Raw genomic sequence first — 14,310 nt, 5'->3', positions numbered from 1 at the left:
GCAGTGACACTCTGCTAGCCTCCGCCCTCCGCTCTGCAACGAGCAGGCAACAGCGTCTCTCCCCTTCCATGCTTCATCACACAGACAGTAACTTTGTGCCCCCCCCAAGCGGCGGAACGGATGGGCAGGACGCGGGCAGGCTCCCTCTTAGCGGGAGCAAACAGAGGCAGCGCCGGCCTTGATTACATGGATTAGGCGGCCGCGAGGCCCCTCTTAGCGCGAGGCCTTCGGCGGCCACCTAAACTGCCTAATTAGAGAGCCGCCTCTGAGACCAAGCTTTGCAGTGGAATAACTTCTTTACAGGATGTCTCCAACTTACAAGCTGACCTCAATGCACTGTTTCATTGTGCAACTATGTGGCAAATGAGGTTTAATGTGGATAGATGTAAAGTTATGCACTTTGGGCTAAGAATATTAATGCATCATACATACTAGGTGGAGTAGAACTGGGGGAATCCATAGCGGAGAAGGATCTGGGTGTTCTGGTAGATCATAAGCTTAACAATAGTATGCAATGCCAAGCTGCAGTTTCCAAAGCAAGAAAAGCCCTTTCTTGCATTAACAGAGGTGTAGCACCCTACAGGTAGGTGCTAGGTAAAAGCATAGTAGGCCTTGTCTGCCTAACAGCAGGGCCATGTTTCTTTTTGTCAGGTGGGTTGTAATGACTCCCAAGTGTCTTGAGGGGAGTCTCCCCACTGGCTCTAAAGGAGGCTCCTGATAGGGCAGTGGAGGAAACCCAATCAGATACATTCAGGCTTGTATCTACCCCAGGAGGCAGATTCTGCCGCAGAGGATTCTGGGGGAGGATATAAGTCTGAAGGGGGGGCATGGCTCGGCGTCTTTGGCGGGAGCATAGTCCCAGAAGGGAGAGAACGGCTGTCTCTCTCCTCCTGTCTGAGGAAGTGGATGTCTCAGGGTGTCGCCTGAGGATCCAGAGAGTGTTGAGCTGAGGGGATCCGGTGTGCCAAGAACCAGCGGAGAGCAAGAGGGGTCCAGTCCCAGGAAATCCTACACAGGTTGTGAGTACTGAGGATTGCCCCTGGGGGTTTGCCTGAAGTGTTAGAGGAGACCACTCCGGAGGAGGCTCGGGATCCAGTGTCAGCTAGCTGTAAAGGGGGTACCTAAGTTGAGGACCCTGAAGTAGAAAAGGGGTACATAGTCAGTGGACCCTGAAAAGCTAAAAGTGTAAATGGGGTGCCTGCAGATTGGCCCTGAATTGTACAGAGTATCAGTTGAGAGTTGCAGCTATATGGGATCTCACCACAAGCTACCTCTAGCCGGTGCCAGGCTGGAGGGGGTAGTCAGTGACTTTGCAGTGCAGCAGTGTCAGCAGTTCTATGCTCCCTAGTCCTGAGTCTTCTGGACCTAGTCGAGGATTCAGCACTTCTTTCAAGTTGGTGTGTTCGAAGCGTCAGTGAGCGTTGGCTAGTGTCGGCTGGCGTCAAGGCAGCGCTGACAGACATTTTTCTGGATAAAGTCCCAAGTTGTACCTAGTTTGAGCCTAAAGGGAGTATCGCACTCATTTCCTTCTCCCATCCCCTTATATCTACAATAAAACTACAAAACTATGCCGGAATTGTCAATATCTCAGTTCTCATACCCAGGGTCGCAGCTTACATGGGCTGGGGAGGTAACCGGTAACAATGGCAGACCCACATCAGGGCACAGGCCTGGAAACCTTGCTACAGAGGCATGGACTCCAGAGAAAGATATAATTTTGCCCCTGTACAAATCATTAGTAAGACTTCATCTGGAATATGCAGTTCAGTGTTGGTCACCAGTTCTTAAAAAGGAAATCTGAACTGGAGAATGCAGAGAAGGGCAACCAAACTGATAGAGGCATGGAGGAGCTCCGCTATGAGAAGATTAGAGTAACTCAATTTATTCTCTTGAGAAGAGGAGATTAAGGGGGGATATAATCATGTATAAATGCATAAGGGGTCCATATAGTGAACTTGGTGTTGAGTTCACTTTAAGGTCAACACAGAGGACAAGGGGCACTCTTTACGCCTAGAGGAAAACCAATTTAGTCTCCAAATATGGAAAGGTTTCGTCACCGTAAGGGCTGTGAAAATGTGGAATAGACTCCCTTCAGAGGTGGTTCTGGCTAGCTCACTAGATTTTTAAAAAAAAAAAAAAAAAAAGTTTGGATTCTTTTCTGTGGGTACTAATGTTTATACGTAAAGTTTATCCAGGGAATATCCGATTGCCTCTCGGGGGATCAGGACGGAATTTTTTTTTCCCCCTGCTGTAGCAAATTGGATCATGCTTTGCTGGGGTCTTTTCGCCTTCCTCTGGATCAACTGTGGGTATAGGATTGTGTATATGGGATTGTATAGTTGAGTTTTCATATTTTATTTTTTTTCTTCAACCTGACTAACTATGATGCTATGTATTACTGTTTCTGCATATTTGGCATACCATTAAATAAAGAATTTATTTAAAAAAAAAAAATTTAAGTGTCACCAGTGCAGCACAGCGTCGTATGACTGGTATTGGTGGTCAGGACTGACTAGTGACAGGTTAAAAAAAAAAATCATTTTTTACATTTGAGTAGTTCAGTGACACCATAGACACTGTACTACTCCAGGGAGGGTGTGTGTGTGTGTGGGGGGGGGGGTTGGCGATCAGGGATTTTATTTTTACTCTTTGATTTCTGTTCCAGTGATGATCACTTCCACACTCGTACGACCTAAAAGTCACGTAATTTTACAGTGATTTTTTTTATGCTTTTTTTTATTTATTTTTTTTCATGGGACTTGAAGCAATGAGTAGGTCTATGGACCTCCAAAATGCATAGAAATCGACCCAAAGTTGTTACGACTCGAAGTCGTACAGATATGAACAGCAGTCCCAAATCACAGGACAAGTCGCACAAGTGTGAAAGGGGCCTAAACTGAGCTGTGATGAATGGAATACAGCTGTGATTTACTATTGTGTGCTGTGATTGGCCAACAGCTATCACATGGTGCTGTGATTGGCCCAGGTACCATGTGATAGCTCTTGGACCAATCACCGCTGTTATGAAAATTCAGCTTTGATCACATGATCCCTGGCTGCTTAAACCGGCCGGGTACTGGAAGCCACAATCGGCAGCGTCCAGTGAACCCTGTGCATGCCCCTCAGGCTGGGTGACTTGCATGTACTTGATCCAGCTTGCCCTTGCCACTGCCTTGCTAAAGAAGCTGAGGTGATAGACTGACCAAGCATGTCTCTAGACCTAGTGGAGAACATTGGGATAGAAAAAGGCGGGGCTTTGCGGGCCAGTGGGAGTAGAAGGATCAGAACCAAAACCAATTGTAAAATCAAAAAAACATTTTATTATAGCAAGTAAAAAACAAGCATGGGTCACCATGCATGTATGATGGCAACAAAATAACATACAAAATTGTTAAAATCAAATTCTAACATCACTGTTTATATAGAAACATATCCCACAAGGGATTAGAGCGAACAACAAAGCCTGTGTAGGTGGATGATGGGTCTCAAGCTGAATTCGGTCACTGTAGGTCCCCAGCAAGCCGACACGTTTCACTTAAGGCTTCCTCAGGGCCTGAGAGACCATAACAGACTGATGTTTCCTTTTTGAACAGTGACTTGTGTTAGGCGACAGGGCTGTAGCGATGCATAGGCTGTTCGGAAGATAATACCTCCGTATTCACCAACATAATCTATATAGGCATCAAAAAGAAATTTTCTTGCATAAAATCCGATATACTAGGTCCCAGCTGTGTCATCAAGGTCAATGCTGCTAAATATGGCTCCACTTAAGCATCTTGGGGTATAGTCACCCCTCAGCAAATAAGTATCCTCTTCCTGGTTTGTTCATCCATATGTGCGTTCACCCCCAGATCCAATCAATCTAGTGTTTATATTGCAACAACTTAAACCAGGCTCAGGGGACCTTTTTCTGTGCAGTTTGTAGGAGGGATATCCCCAAACTTGTCCTAAATGATAGCAAAATTGACCTCTCCTCAAAACTGAAAGGTACTTCAGGCAGGTAAATAGGGCCTATACGCACATCTATCCAATTATATGGACCCGCAGTCCTGGGCTATCCAAGCCCTCTGTATGGTCATATGCTCGCCGCCTGTCTCTAGACCTAAACCCTATTGAGCATCTGTGGAGGAGCACAAGGTCTCTAACATCCACCAGCCCTGTGATCTTGTTGTGGAAGAGGACTCCAGTGACCACCTGTGAAGCTCTGGTGAACTCTGTTCCCAAGAGGGTTAAGGCAGTGCTGGAAAATAATGGTGGCCACACAATATTGACACTTTAGGCCCATATTGGACACTTTCACTTAGGGGTGTACTTACTTTTGTTGCCAGGGGTTTAGATAATGGCTGTTATTTTGAGGGGACAGCAAATTCACACTGTTATACAAGCTGTACACTCAACTTTACATTGTAGCAAAGTGTGTATGTGTGTGTCTTTAATTTCTACTTTAAACTGAATTATTTGTTTTAGAAAAGTGGAGGGTTTACATATACTTGTGTCCCTACCCCACTCTAGCTAGGGCATGCTCTACATATAGTCCTACACTTCCTTCATGCCTAGTCTCCATTCTCCACATGTACTGTAGTCTGCTAGACTTGGACAAACTGTTTTGTTACCGTGTCTATCTGATGTCGTATCCATCTGTTATGATCTGCACACGTTTTTGGATCAAAACTTTTAACGTTCTACAGGATGTCCTTTGGATCAAGTCACTGTCTGCTTTAGCTTGGTCTCAGTAGCCTGGCAATTTTTCAGTCTGAAAAAAAATAGTCGGCAGCCACAAACACTAACTGCTGAATTTTAATAAAGGGACACTTGCCTGTCCAGGGATCCAGTGCCTTGTCCAGTTCTTTGCAGGTCTTTGGGTCCCCAATGCCTAAGTGTTTACTGTGGGAAGCCAGCTGTGAGTCTTGCAACTTCCCACTGCGCATGTGTGAGCCAAGCTGTGAACTGTAACATGTCCCAGGAGGTTTTTGGGGATGGTAAACTTCGGTGGCATTGCCTAGGTAGTTCAGCGGAAGTGGGAGCAGGTACCTCGGTTTACTGATTTTACCAAAAGTAAGACACCATCCCAATGTTTGGGTTGTTGCTAGAACAGGAATAGAGGGGGCAATCTTCCATTGGGGACACTAGTTGTGGTAAACCTGGTGACCAATGGGGATTCGCGCAAACTGGAGAGATTCCTCTCGCCTCCGGTTTGGCTGTGGGGCAAGAAGTTGGAAGTTGTGTGGGGTGTTTCTTTTGTTTTAATGAGATTTTACTTCAATTTTTTTTTTTTTTGTGACTCGTGGAGATCGGAAGCATTCGATTATCCTATCTTGAAATGTGTTTTTTCATTGCAGCTCCGCCAAACAGTGTATTCTATGACTGTAATAACACTTTTGTAAGCGTGGCTGTTAAAGTTGACCCTCTGGGTACAAATCAAAGATTGGACCCTGATGACCTGACCCTGGGGAAGTGCCCAGTCTCGAGTAGAACTGCACTCCTTGGCTACTTTGTGTTTGAATACTCGTACCATGCCTGTGGATTCAATAGAATGGTGAGTTTTTCTTTTAAAGTTTTGATTACACTTTTGATTACATTTTTGCCTCCATCTCCCTTTTGTGTATTGGCCACCTTTTAGCTGAATATGGAGACTACTGAAGTTGAGGCATGCTTAATCAATGTGAACCCTTAAGCTTACCATACTCTATACAGGGCATTTGTAGGGTCATAATGGACCAGGGGCAACTTTGAGCACATACTTTATATGTTTAGGGGATTATAGGATATGACCACTTTGGATCACAAGTAAAACTTTGTATATTTTATTTAATGTTCCGAAACTGTATAACAAACTGCATAGAATGTTCTCTCCATATCTTAAAATGTGGCCTGGATGCCAGGATTTGGCAATGCTCTTGGATCTACAATCAACTATGTAGTGTATGTAATGCATAGCGCAGTGCCAGCTTAACCATAAATGTTGCTTTATTAAATATACCACTGAAAGTGTTTCACAGTGAAACCTGATCTTGGGATCCATTCACTATGCTAAAATACCAGGATAAGAATCATTTTAAATGCAATGTTTTCAGTTGTGCTCATTGAGATTTAAAAAGGTCATATGCCTACAAATAAAGGGCCTTGGCTTTGTATTCAGAAACTCAGAGAAGCCAAATCTCCTGCAAAGCCACAACAAACTATTAATGCAGTGGCAAAAAACAACTTCCCTAATGTTGTTCTATGCTGCTGCTATAATCAAGTGCTCCACACACCATGTACAGATATTAAAGTTCTTATGCAGCGCTGCAGTTAAAATATACTATAAAACAATCCATCACAAAAATCTGACCCAATATTTGTGTCAAATATTATTGTACTTCATAACAATCTTTCTCCAATTGCCTTTCAGGACAGCACCTGGAGAGAGCGCAGCTCCACCCATTTAATAGGAAACACTGCAAGTTTAAAAGGTCCACCTCTTCCACCATGCCTCAGTTTTGTGTTTCCTCCTCCATGGGGAGACACTGCATGGAATCAGTGTGTGGGGCTGCTCTCTCTCCAGGTGGAGCAGGGTGTACTTACCCCGATTTTGGCTATCTTTTTAAGACCATCCCAGCACCCCTCCCTGAGGACAAAGGGGTTGTTCCGGAGCGGCCGTCCTTTCGAGCTCAGGGGAGCAGAGCCTCGCCAGAGGGTCTCGCCTGTGCACGGGGGTCCGCATGGATCGGGCTGGTAGGCAGCCCAGGCGGGAAGTTTCTTCTTCCGCACGTCGGTCCCTGGTCCTGGCTGACGGGGGACGTCAGACTAGGTAGGCGGGACTCCCGGCGGGGGCGTGGTTGCGCAGGTTCCAGCCACTAGAAGCGCAGAGGGGCGGCGGCAGGTCGAAGGTCGGTGCTTCTGCTTCCGGTTTCCAGCAGGGGAAGCGGATATTCTTAAATATAACTCATGCGGGGAGGATCTGCCCAGCTTGCTGCAGGCTCTGCAATGGAGGACAGAACCGCAGCGTCGGTGGAAGCAGGCGCTGTCAGCACCGGCCCAGGTAAGAGGTACAGGGGTGCCTCTTTTTTTTTTTTTTTTTTTCTCTATTAGGTTGTAGGTTATTTGTTCCTCCTTTGGAGCCTGCCCTGCAGACAAAGGTGTATGTCCTCAGTCTTGCAGGACTTTTTGTACTGTCTGGGGGGCTGTTTGTAGATTGATCAGCATGGCTAGGTAGTTAACTGATAGGTGGTTTCTGGTGTGTTTTCTCTTAGGTCAAAGCCACAGTTAAAGCCAGGGCTTCAGCAACATCAAGGAAGTGCCCTTCTTGCAAAAATCCTCTTAAGGATACCTGGCCTAAGCCACTTTGCAAAACATGCATAGCTGATTTGTTAAAAGAAGAAACAGCCCAACAGAGTAGTGATCTTTTTTCCTCTGTTCAAGAGCTTAAGGATACTTTATCTTCTGTCCGCTCCCTATTATCTAAGGGATCAGCCTCCCAGACAGAGGCACAGCAAAATGTATGGGCAATTTCCCAAGCATCCACCTCCTAAGTCGGCTGAAGCTTATGACAGAGGAAGAAAGGGCTAGTACTTTACTCTCCCTCAGACTCTGAAGAGGAGGAAGTGACTAGAACTTCCAGATATAAACTGGCTTTAAAAGAAGTGGATGAACTCCTTAAAGCGGTGTATACTACCTTGAAAATTCTGGAAGAAAAAGTACAGATGTCAGTACATGACAAAATGTACCAGGGTCTAGATCAAACCAAACATAGGGTCTTTCCGGTCCATAAGGTCCTTACGGATTCAATCAAAAGTGAATGGAAGGATCCTGAGGGCCCCCTTTTTCTCTAAATCCTAAAGAGAAGGTTTCCTTTTGAGGATGAAGCACATCCCTGGAATAAGAAGCCCAAAGTGGATGCTGCTTTTTCTCAGGTTTCACGCCAAACAGATCTGGCGTTTGAAGACATGGGGATTCTGAAGGATGCTATGGACAAAAGGGCAGACTCCCTCCTTAAAAAGGATTGGGATTCCTCTACATCCAGCCTTAGACTGGCCATGGCTTCCACAGTGGTAGCCAGAAACTTAGAATGCTGGTTAGAACAGCTCAGGGGGCATGTGGAGGCTGGAACGGCTAGAAAAGACCTTCTTGAATCCTTTCCACTGCTCATTAAGGCCGTAAAGTATATTGCTGACGCCTCAGCCGAATCAATTAAAATGGCAGCAAGGTCTTCGGCTCTGGTGAACTCAGCCAGGCGTGCGATTTGGCTGAAAACTTGGACAAGTGACTCGGCCTCTAAGGTCAGACTTTGTGGTTTACCGTTTTCAGGAGACCTGCTCTTTGGTCCGGACTTGGAAGCTATCCTGGATAGAACGGCAGATGGGGAAAAAGGCTTTTCCTTCCAAGAAGAAACCACCACCCAAGAAAAATTTTCGTCCTCTTCAGCAAGCCCAAAGATCTAGAGATCAGGACCAGAGAACAAAGTGGTCCTTGGAGGAAGAGGTGGTATACTGTTTAAACCATCTGAACAGTTTACAAAAAACAAGTGACATTCCTCTCCCAGTGGGGGGGGGGGGGGGAGATTGTTAAGATTTCTCCCACAGTGGGAAGAGGTATCCTCAAGCCCATTCGTAAAGAACATTGTGGCTCAGGGGTACAGTCTCGAATTCTCAAGAACCCCCTCCAAGCAGGTTTTGGATGACTCCACTTCCAAGAGATTGGGAAAGAGCCTCTGCAATGATATCTCTTTTAAAAGAGTTGATTTCTCAAGAGGTCATCACCCAAGTCCCCAGGGGTCAGGAGGGTCGGGGGTTCTATTCACAAATTTTTCTGGTGAAAAAGCCCTCGGGCAAGTATCGGTTGATTTTTAAATCTAAAGATCTTAAACAAATCAATCGGATACAAACATTTCAGGATGGACACCATGTATTCTGTAACCAAGCTACTGTCCCCAGGATGCTTCATGGCTCTGTTGGACTGAAGTCCATCTGCATGTCCCGATAAACCTATCCTGTCAGTTTCTGAGATTGGCGGTCAATCTGGGGGATTCGGTCTGGCATCTCCAATTCAGGGCCCTTCCCTTCAGTCTTTCCTCATCCCCAAGGGTGTTCACCAAGGTGATGGCAGAAGCCCTGCAGCCTCTGAGACCGAGGGGGGTCTCCATTGTCCCATACCTGGACGATCTCCTGATCTTTGCGGATTCCAACAGTCAGTGTTTGACACACCTTCAAGAGACAAGAGTCCATCTAGAGAGCCTGGGATGGCTTCTAAATTTAGAGAAGTCCAATCTAGTGCCTTCCCAGAGGATAAGGTTTTTGGGGTACACGTTGGACTCGGTTCTTCAAAGGGTTTTTCTGCCTCAAGAGAAAATCTTAAAGGTACAGGCTGCAGTCGCTCAAATGCAGACCAATGCCCAGGTGTCAGTCCGATCCGCTATGGCAGCTCTGGGCCTACTCACCGCATCCATCCCAGCTGTTCAGTGGGCAAAGTTCCATTCCTGTCTCTTTCAGAGGGATATCCTGCAGAAGTGGTCACATCTGGAACCTCTGGACAAACCCATCAAAATGATCAAAAAAGCCAAAAGAGCCCTTTGGTGGTGGAGAGATACCAGGAATCTGGAGAAGGGTCTGATGTTTGTTCCGGGGAAAGGACCACGTCTGACCAGACGCCAGCGCCTGGGGATGGGGAGCCCATCTAGACGGTCGGACAGTACAGGGGACTTGGTCCAAACCGGAAACCAGAAGGTCATCCAACTGAGTTGAAGGCTATATTTCTGGGTCTTCAGGAGTTTCAGGAAGTGATCAGGGGTCAACATGTCCAGATGCTTTCGGACAACATAACAGCAGTGGCTTATGTTTCAAAACAAGGGGGAACAAGGAGCAGAAATCTCTCAGATTTGGCGATGCAGCTGCTTTCCTGGGCAGAACAAAATTCACCTAAAAGGGTCACAATCTCCTGGCAGAAGGAAAGTGGTAGAGGCAGAATGGAGTCTGAATCAGGAGGTTTTTAAGATGATTACAGAAGCTTGGGGGTTTCCCCACATAGATCTGTTCGCCAGCAAACAAAACGCCAAGGTAGTGAGATTCTTTTCCCTCCACAGGGAGGATCAGGCTTGGGGGCTGGATGCTCTCGCTCATCATTGGGACTTCCCTCTGTGTTATGCATTCCCTCCTTTCCAGCTAATACCACTGGTCCTCAGGAAATTCAAGGAAGAGACCACAGACCTAATTCTGATCACGCCCTTTTGGCCAAAAAGGCCTTGGTTTGCTCTATTGCTAAATCTGGCGTCAAAACCACCTGGGAAGCTTCCGTCCAGAAGGGATCTTCTGATTCGGGGGACCCTGAATCATCCGGAATCAGATCGACTTCAGTTGATCCACAGCGTGGTTTCTGAGGAAGACCTCTTAAGATCCAGGGGTCTTTCTGAGAAACTCATTGCTACCCTTCTCTCCAGCAGGAAGAAGGTAACCAGGGACATTTATATGAAGATTTGGAAAAAGTATAATTCATGGTGTTCCACTAAGTATGAACTTTTGAATTTAATTTCAGTGCTGGAATTTCTCCATGAGGGAATGGAGTTGAGCCTGGCAGCCAGCACCCTTAAAACCCAAGTGGCGGCTTTCGGGTTTTTTTGAGAGAACATTATCTCAAGAGACTTTAATTATAAGATTTTCTTTTTTTTTTTTTTTTTTTTTTTTTTTTTTTTTTGGGCATTAGCCCGCAATAGACCAGTAGCCCTCAAGGTGTTCCCTAGATGGGGATCTGTCCAGGGGTTAACCAATTTTCCGTTTGAACCTTTGGAAGAAGTTCCTTTGAATTGAATTTAGTTCTAAAAACAATCTCTTTGATAGCTATCACCTCGGCCCGAAGAATTAGTGAAATTCAGGTCCTTTCAGTTGCAGATCCTTGTCAGTATTTCCAGATCGAGTAGTACTCCGTAAAGATCCAGCTTTTTTTCCAAAGGTTGTCTCCAATTTTCATCGTACCCAGGAAATTGTGCTCCCAACTTTTTTCCTCGACGCCTTCTAACACACAAGAGGAGGCTTTCCATACACTGGATGTAAGAAGATGTCTTCTTCGTTTCCTTTCTGTAACCAAGGAATTCAGGAAAACAAATGCTTTATTTGTGCTCTTTTTGGGTCCTCGTAAGGGAGAAAAATCATCCAAAAGTACTCTAGGAAGATGGCTTAGATGGGCTATTGAGCAAGCTTATTTGGCCCAGGGCGAAGAACCTCCAGAAGGTGTTGTGGCACATTCCACAAGGTCAGTGGCAACCTCATGGGCTGAAAGGGCTGGTGCTTCGTCTGAACAGATATGCAAAGCGGCTACCTGGTCTAGCTTCTCGACCTTCCTTAGACACTACAGGTTGGACCAGTTGTCAGCCACGGATCAGGCTTTTGGCAGAAGTTCTGCAAGCTGTAGTCCCACCCTAAGTGTAAGTTACTCGCTTATCCTCTCCAGGTGCTGTCCTGAAAGGCGATTGTGGAGAAAACCTAAGTTAGACTTACCTGTGACGGTATTTCTAAGAGCCTTTCAGGACAGCAGCAACTACCCTCCCTGTTTTTTCTTTCTGTATTATTGTATTAACAATATTAACCTGTGGTGGTTATGTTTCATTGTTTTCCAGCATGACGGAGGATACCCTATAACTGAGGCATGGTGGAAGAGGTGGACCTTTTTTAAACTTGCAGTGTTTCCTGTTAAAGTGGGTGGAGCTGCGCTCTCTCCAGGTGCTATCCTGAAAGGCTCTTAGAAATAGTCACCGGTAAGTCTAACTTGGGTTTCTTTGTTAAAACAGGGCTGCCGATGGGGTACCACTGGCCCTCCTGTAGGGGGCTCGGGCACACTAGGGGCCCAGACTGCAGGGGAATCAGTGGGGTGGGGGCCATCTGGCACCTGGACAGGAATGTTCCCTAATGGTGATGGCAGCAAATCTTGACAGGTTCATATCCTTCCCTAATCTGATGGAATCCGATTTTAACCCTTATACTCCTATACTGGAAAGATTTGGGTTTGAAGGATTTGTTTGAATCGAATCATTAAAAGCATTTCTTTAATAGTATACGATGGCCCTGTCATCCCTATGCTCTGGTGGGTTTGTGTCATTCCTAAATGCTCTGAAACCTAAGTGTTTATGTACAAACTATTTCTCTTGCTGCTTTTCTGCAGGCCTTTTGGAATGCTGTGAAGTTTTCTGTGGATCTGGTTTACAAACCTACATATAAAACTGCAAACCAGTATTCTCAGCCTTTTTCTGTGCCCATAACATGCGTGGTAAACAGGTGAGCAGATGGTCTGTATGAACATTATACTAGTGTAATGAATTACATTTTGAAAGTTCAAGTTAAGTGTAAACACTGTGCAATAAAGATGGGGGGGGGGGTGGTGGCTGGGGCTGCCAAACTTAATTTTTCATACAGTGATTTCCTGAAGTAGATGGGTTTTCTGCAACAGTATTGGGTCTATCCAGAGTTGGCTTGGCAGAGAAGGTGAACAAGCCCAGACCCCTTCTAAATAGACAAGGTGCAGTTATCCTTTTGTGAAGCAACCTAAAAGCCATTTCATAGCCACCAAATCCAACAAGGGTTGGTAAGTAGTCATTGTGAAGTGTCCCTTGTGCTGCTGGCTGCAGTTTTAGCTGAAGTCTTTAGTTTTTTTTTTTTTTTTTCTGCCAATCTGCAGAATTAAATTTTATGACTAAACGTAAGCTTTCAATTAGTGGAACACACAAGCTGGAAAAGACTGTATAAACTGGAATGTAAAATGTACATTTGGCTGCCCTTTTTAGAGTACATTTTAAATTTTGAAAACTGAAGCTGTTCACATGCCAAGAGCTGCTTATCATAATGCTAATCAAAATTGGGTTATTTTTTAAGATGGGTTTTCAACACAACGGCAAACTCCATTACAGATTTGCTTGTCCAGAGACCCTACTCAAAACCAAGCAATCTCTCAATATTTTTTTGGCGAATCTGACTTTTCTTAGATGCTGCATTCAACACTTGGACCTTGCCAAGGCAAAGGCCTCTTAAGTTAAATGCAGACCTTTTTAGGAATACAGTAAACCCCTGCTCCATCGTGGTTCAGTTTTTGCGGTCCCGGTATATTGCGTTTTTTTTTTTTTTTGTAATGTTTTACTATATAAATCATTAAAAATGAAATTTTTGTTTTCCATCGCTCTTGCTATGTCTCTCGGTATCTTTTATGTGTTTAAATGAGTTTCTATTGTGTTAAAAGTGTTTAAAGACCTTTAAAATGCTTTTACACGTACAGTGACAGTAAAAAAACATGCCTACAATGCATTTTAATAGGGTTTTTCTATTTCATGGATTTCCACTTTTCACGGCTGGGTCCGGAACGTAACCCCTGCATTGGAGGGGGTTTACTGTATGGCAATCACTGCAGCAAATTCCTAGCTAATGTCTTCCCAGCGACAATGTGCCAAGTTGTTTATCCCACTTATATTCAGAAAATGGCTCCAAAACCTCTCTAGTCAAGGATCTTATCATGTTTGGGGACTATTATGCTAAGATTTACGACTTGCCTCCTCATTACCAGTCCAACTTGAATCCTACTAGAATAAAGGTTTCTCTTGCATGTTGGACTCCCATCCCTACATACTGAGGCCTGGGAACTCTTCAACCACAAGCCATATAATTCCACATATCTGTAAACCATAAATATGGAAAGGACCCCCCCCCCCCCCCTCATGGACAAGTTGTAGGCCAATCTCTCAACCCTGACCTTCCCAATTATTTGCTAGAAAGTCTAGTGACCTGCCTGGTTCCTCATCTTGCCCAGATAATACCTCTTGACCAGGTGGGATTTGTGCCTGTACCATCCAAGCAATGTCATCTATTCGGTCTTTTCAAAACCTAGAAAGCCTTTCTTTTTATCAAAAGATGCTGAATGGGCTTTCGGCAGGGTACTGGCCTTTCATTCATAGTGTGTGAACTTTATACAGTGGGCCTGTCCCCATATGCTTGCATAGATCAGTGCCCTATATTCCCCTACATTGGCTCAGGTTAAAATCAAACATTTATTTTTTTTTTTGTCTTCCAAAAGTTATGGCTCCAAATCCAATGCAGAAATTAAATATGTATGGAGAGCTTTCAAACAATCAATCCTGAAGCACTCTGACATGCCGCTCGTATTAGATAATTGGCATACAATTGCCTAACAACCTGCCACAATTCTATCCAACTTATTCTGCTTTTCTCCTGTAGCTGATGTGGGTCTGCCATTGTTACTGGTTACCTCTCCAGCCCATGTGAGCTGTGACCTTGGGTGTGAGAACTGACACATGGACAACTCTGGCATCTTTGTTTTATTGTATTTGAAGAGAATGAGTGG

The 14,310-nt window shown here is 45.0% G+C and overlaps 1 pseudogene across 1 annotated transcript in view; it reads left to right on the top strand.

Annotated features, from left to right (window-relative positions):
- Positions 1-14,310, top strand: part of LOC309545088 (zona pellucida sperm-binding protein 3-like) — a 71,944-nt pseudogene that overhangs the window by 33,025 nt on the left and 24,609 nt on the right. Inside the window, exons 3-4 of the transcript in view lie at positions 5,340-5,536; positions 12,127-12,239. The product of the transcript in view is annotated as a zona pellucida sperm-binding protein 3-like (transcript). The remainder of the gene's footprint in view (positions 1-5,339; positions 5,537-12,126; positions 12,240-14,310) is intronic.

The sequence above is a fragment of the Pelophylax lessonae genome (assembly GCF_965119305.1).
Source record: "Pelophylax lessonae genome assembly, chromosome: 1".
NCBI lineage: Eukaryota > Metazoa > Chordata > Amphibia > Anura > Ranidae > Pelophylax > Pelophylax lessonae.
This window is presented reverse-complemented; position numbering and strand designations above follow the sequence as displayed.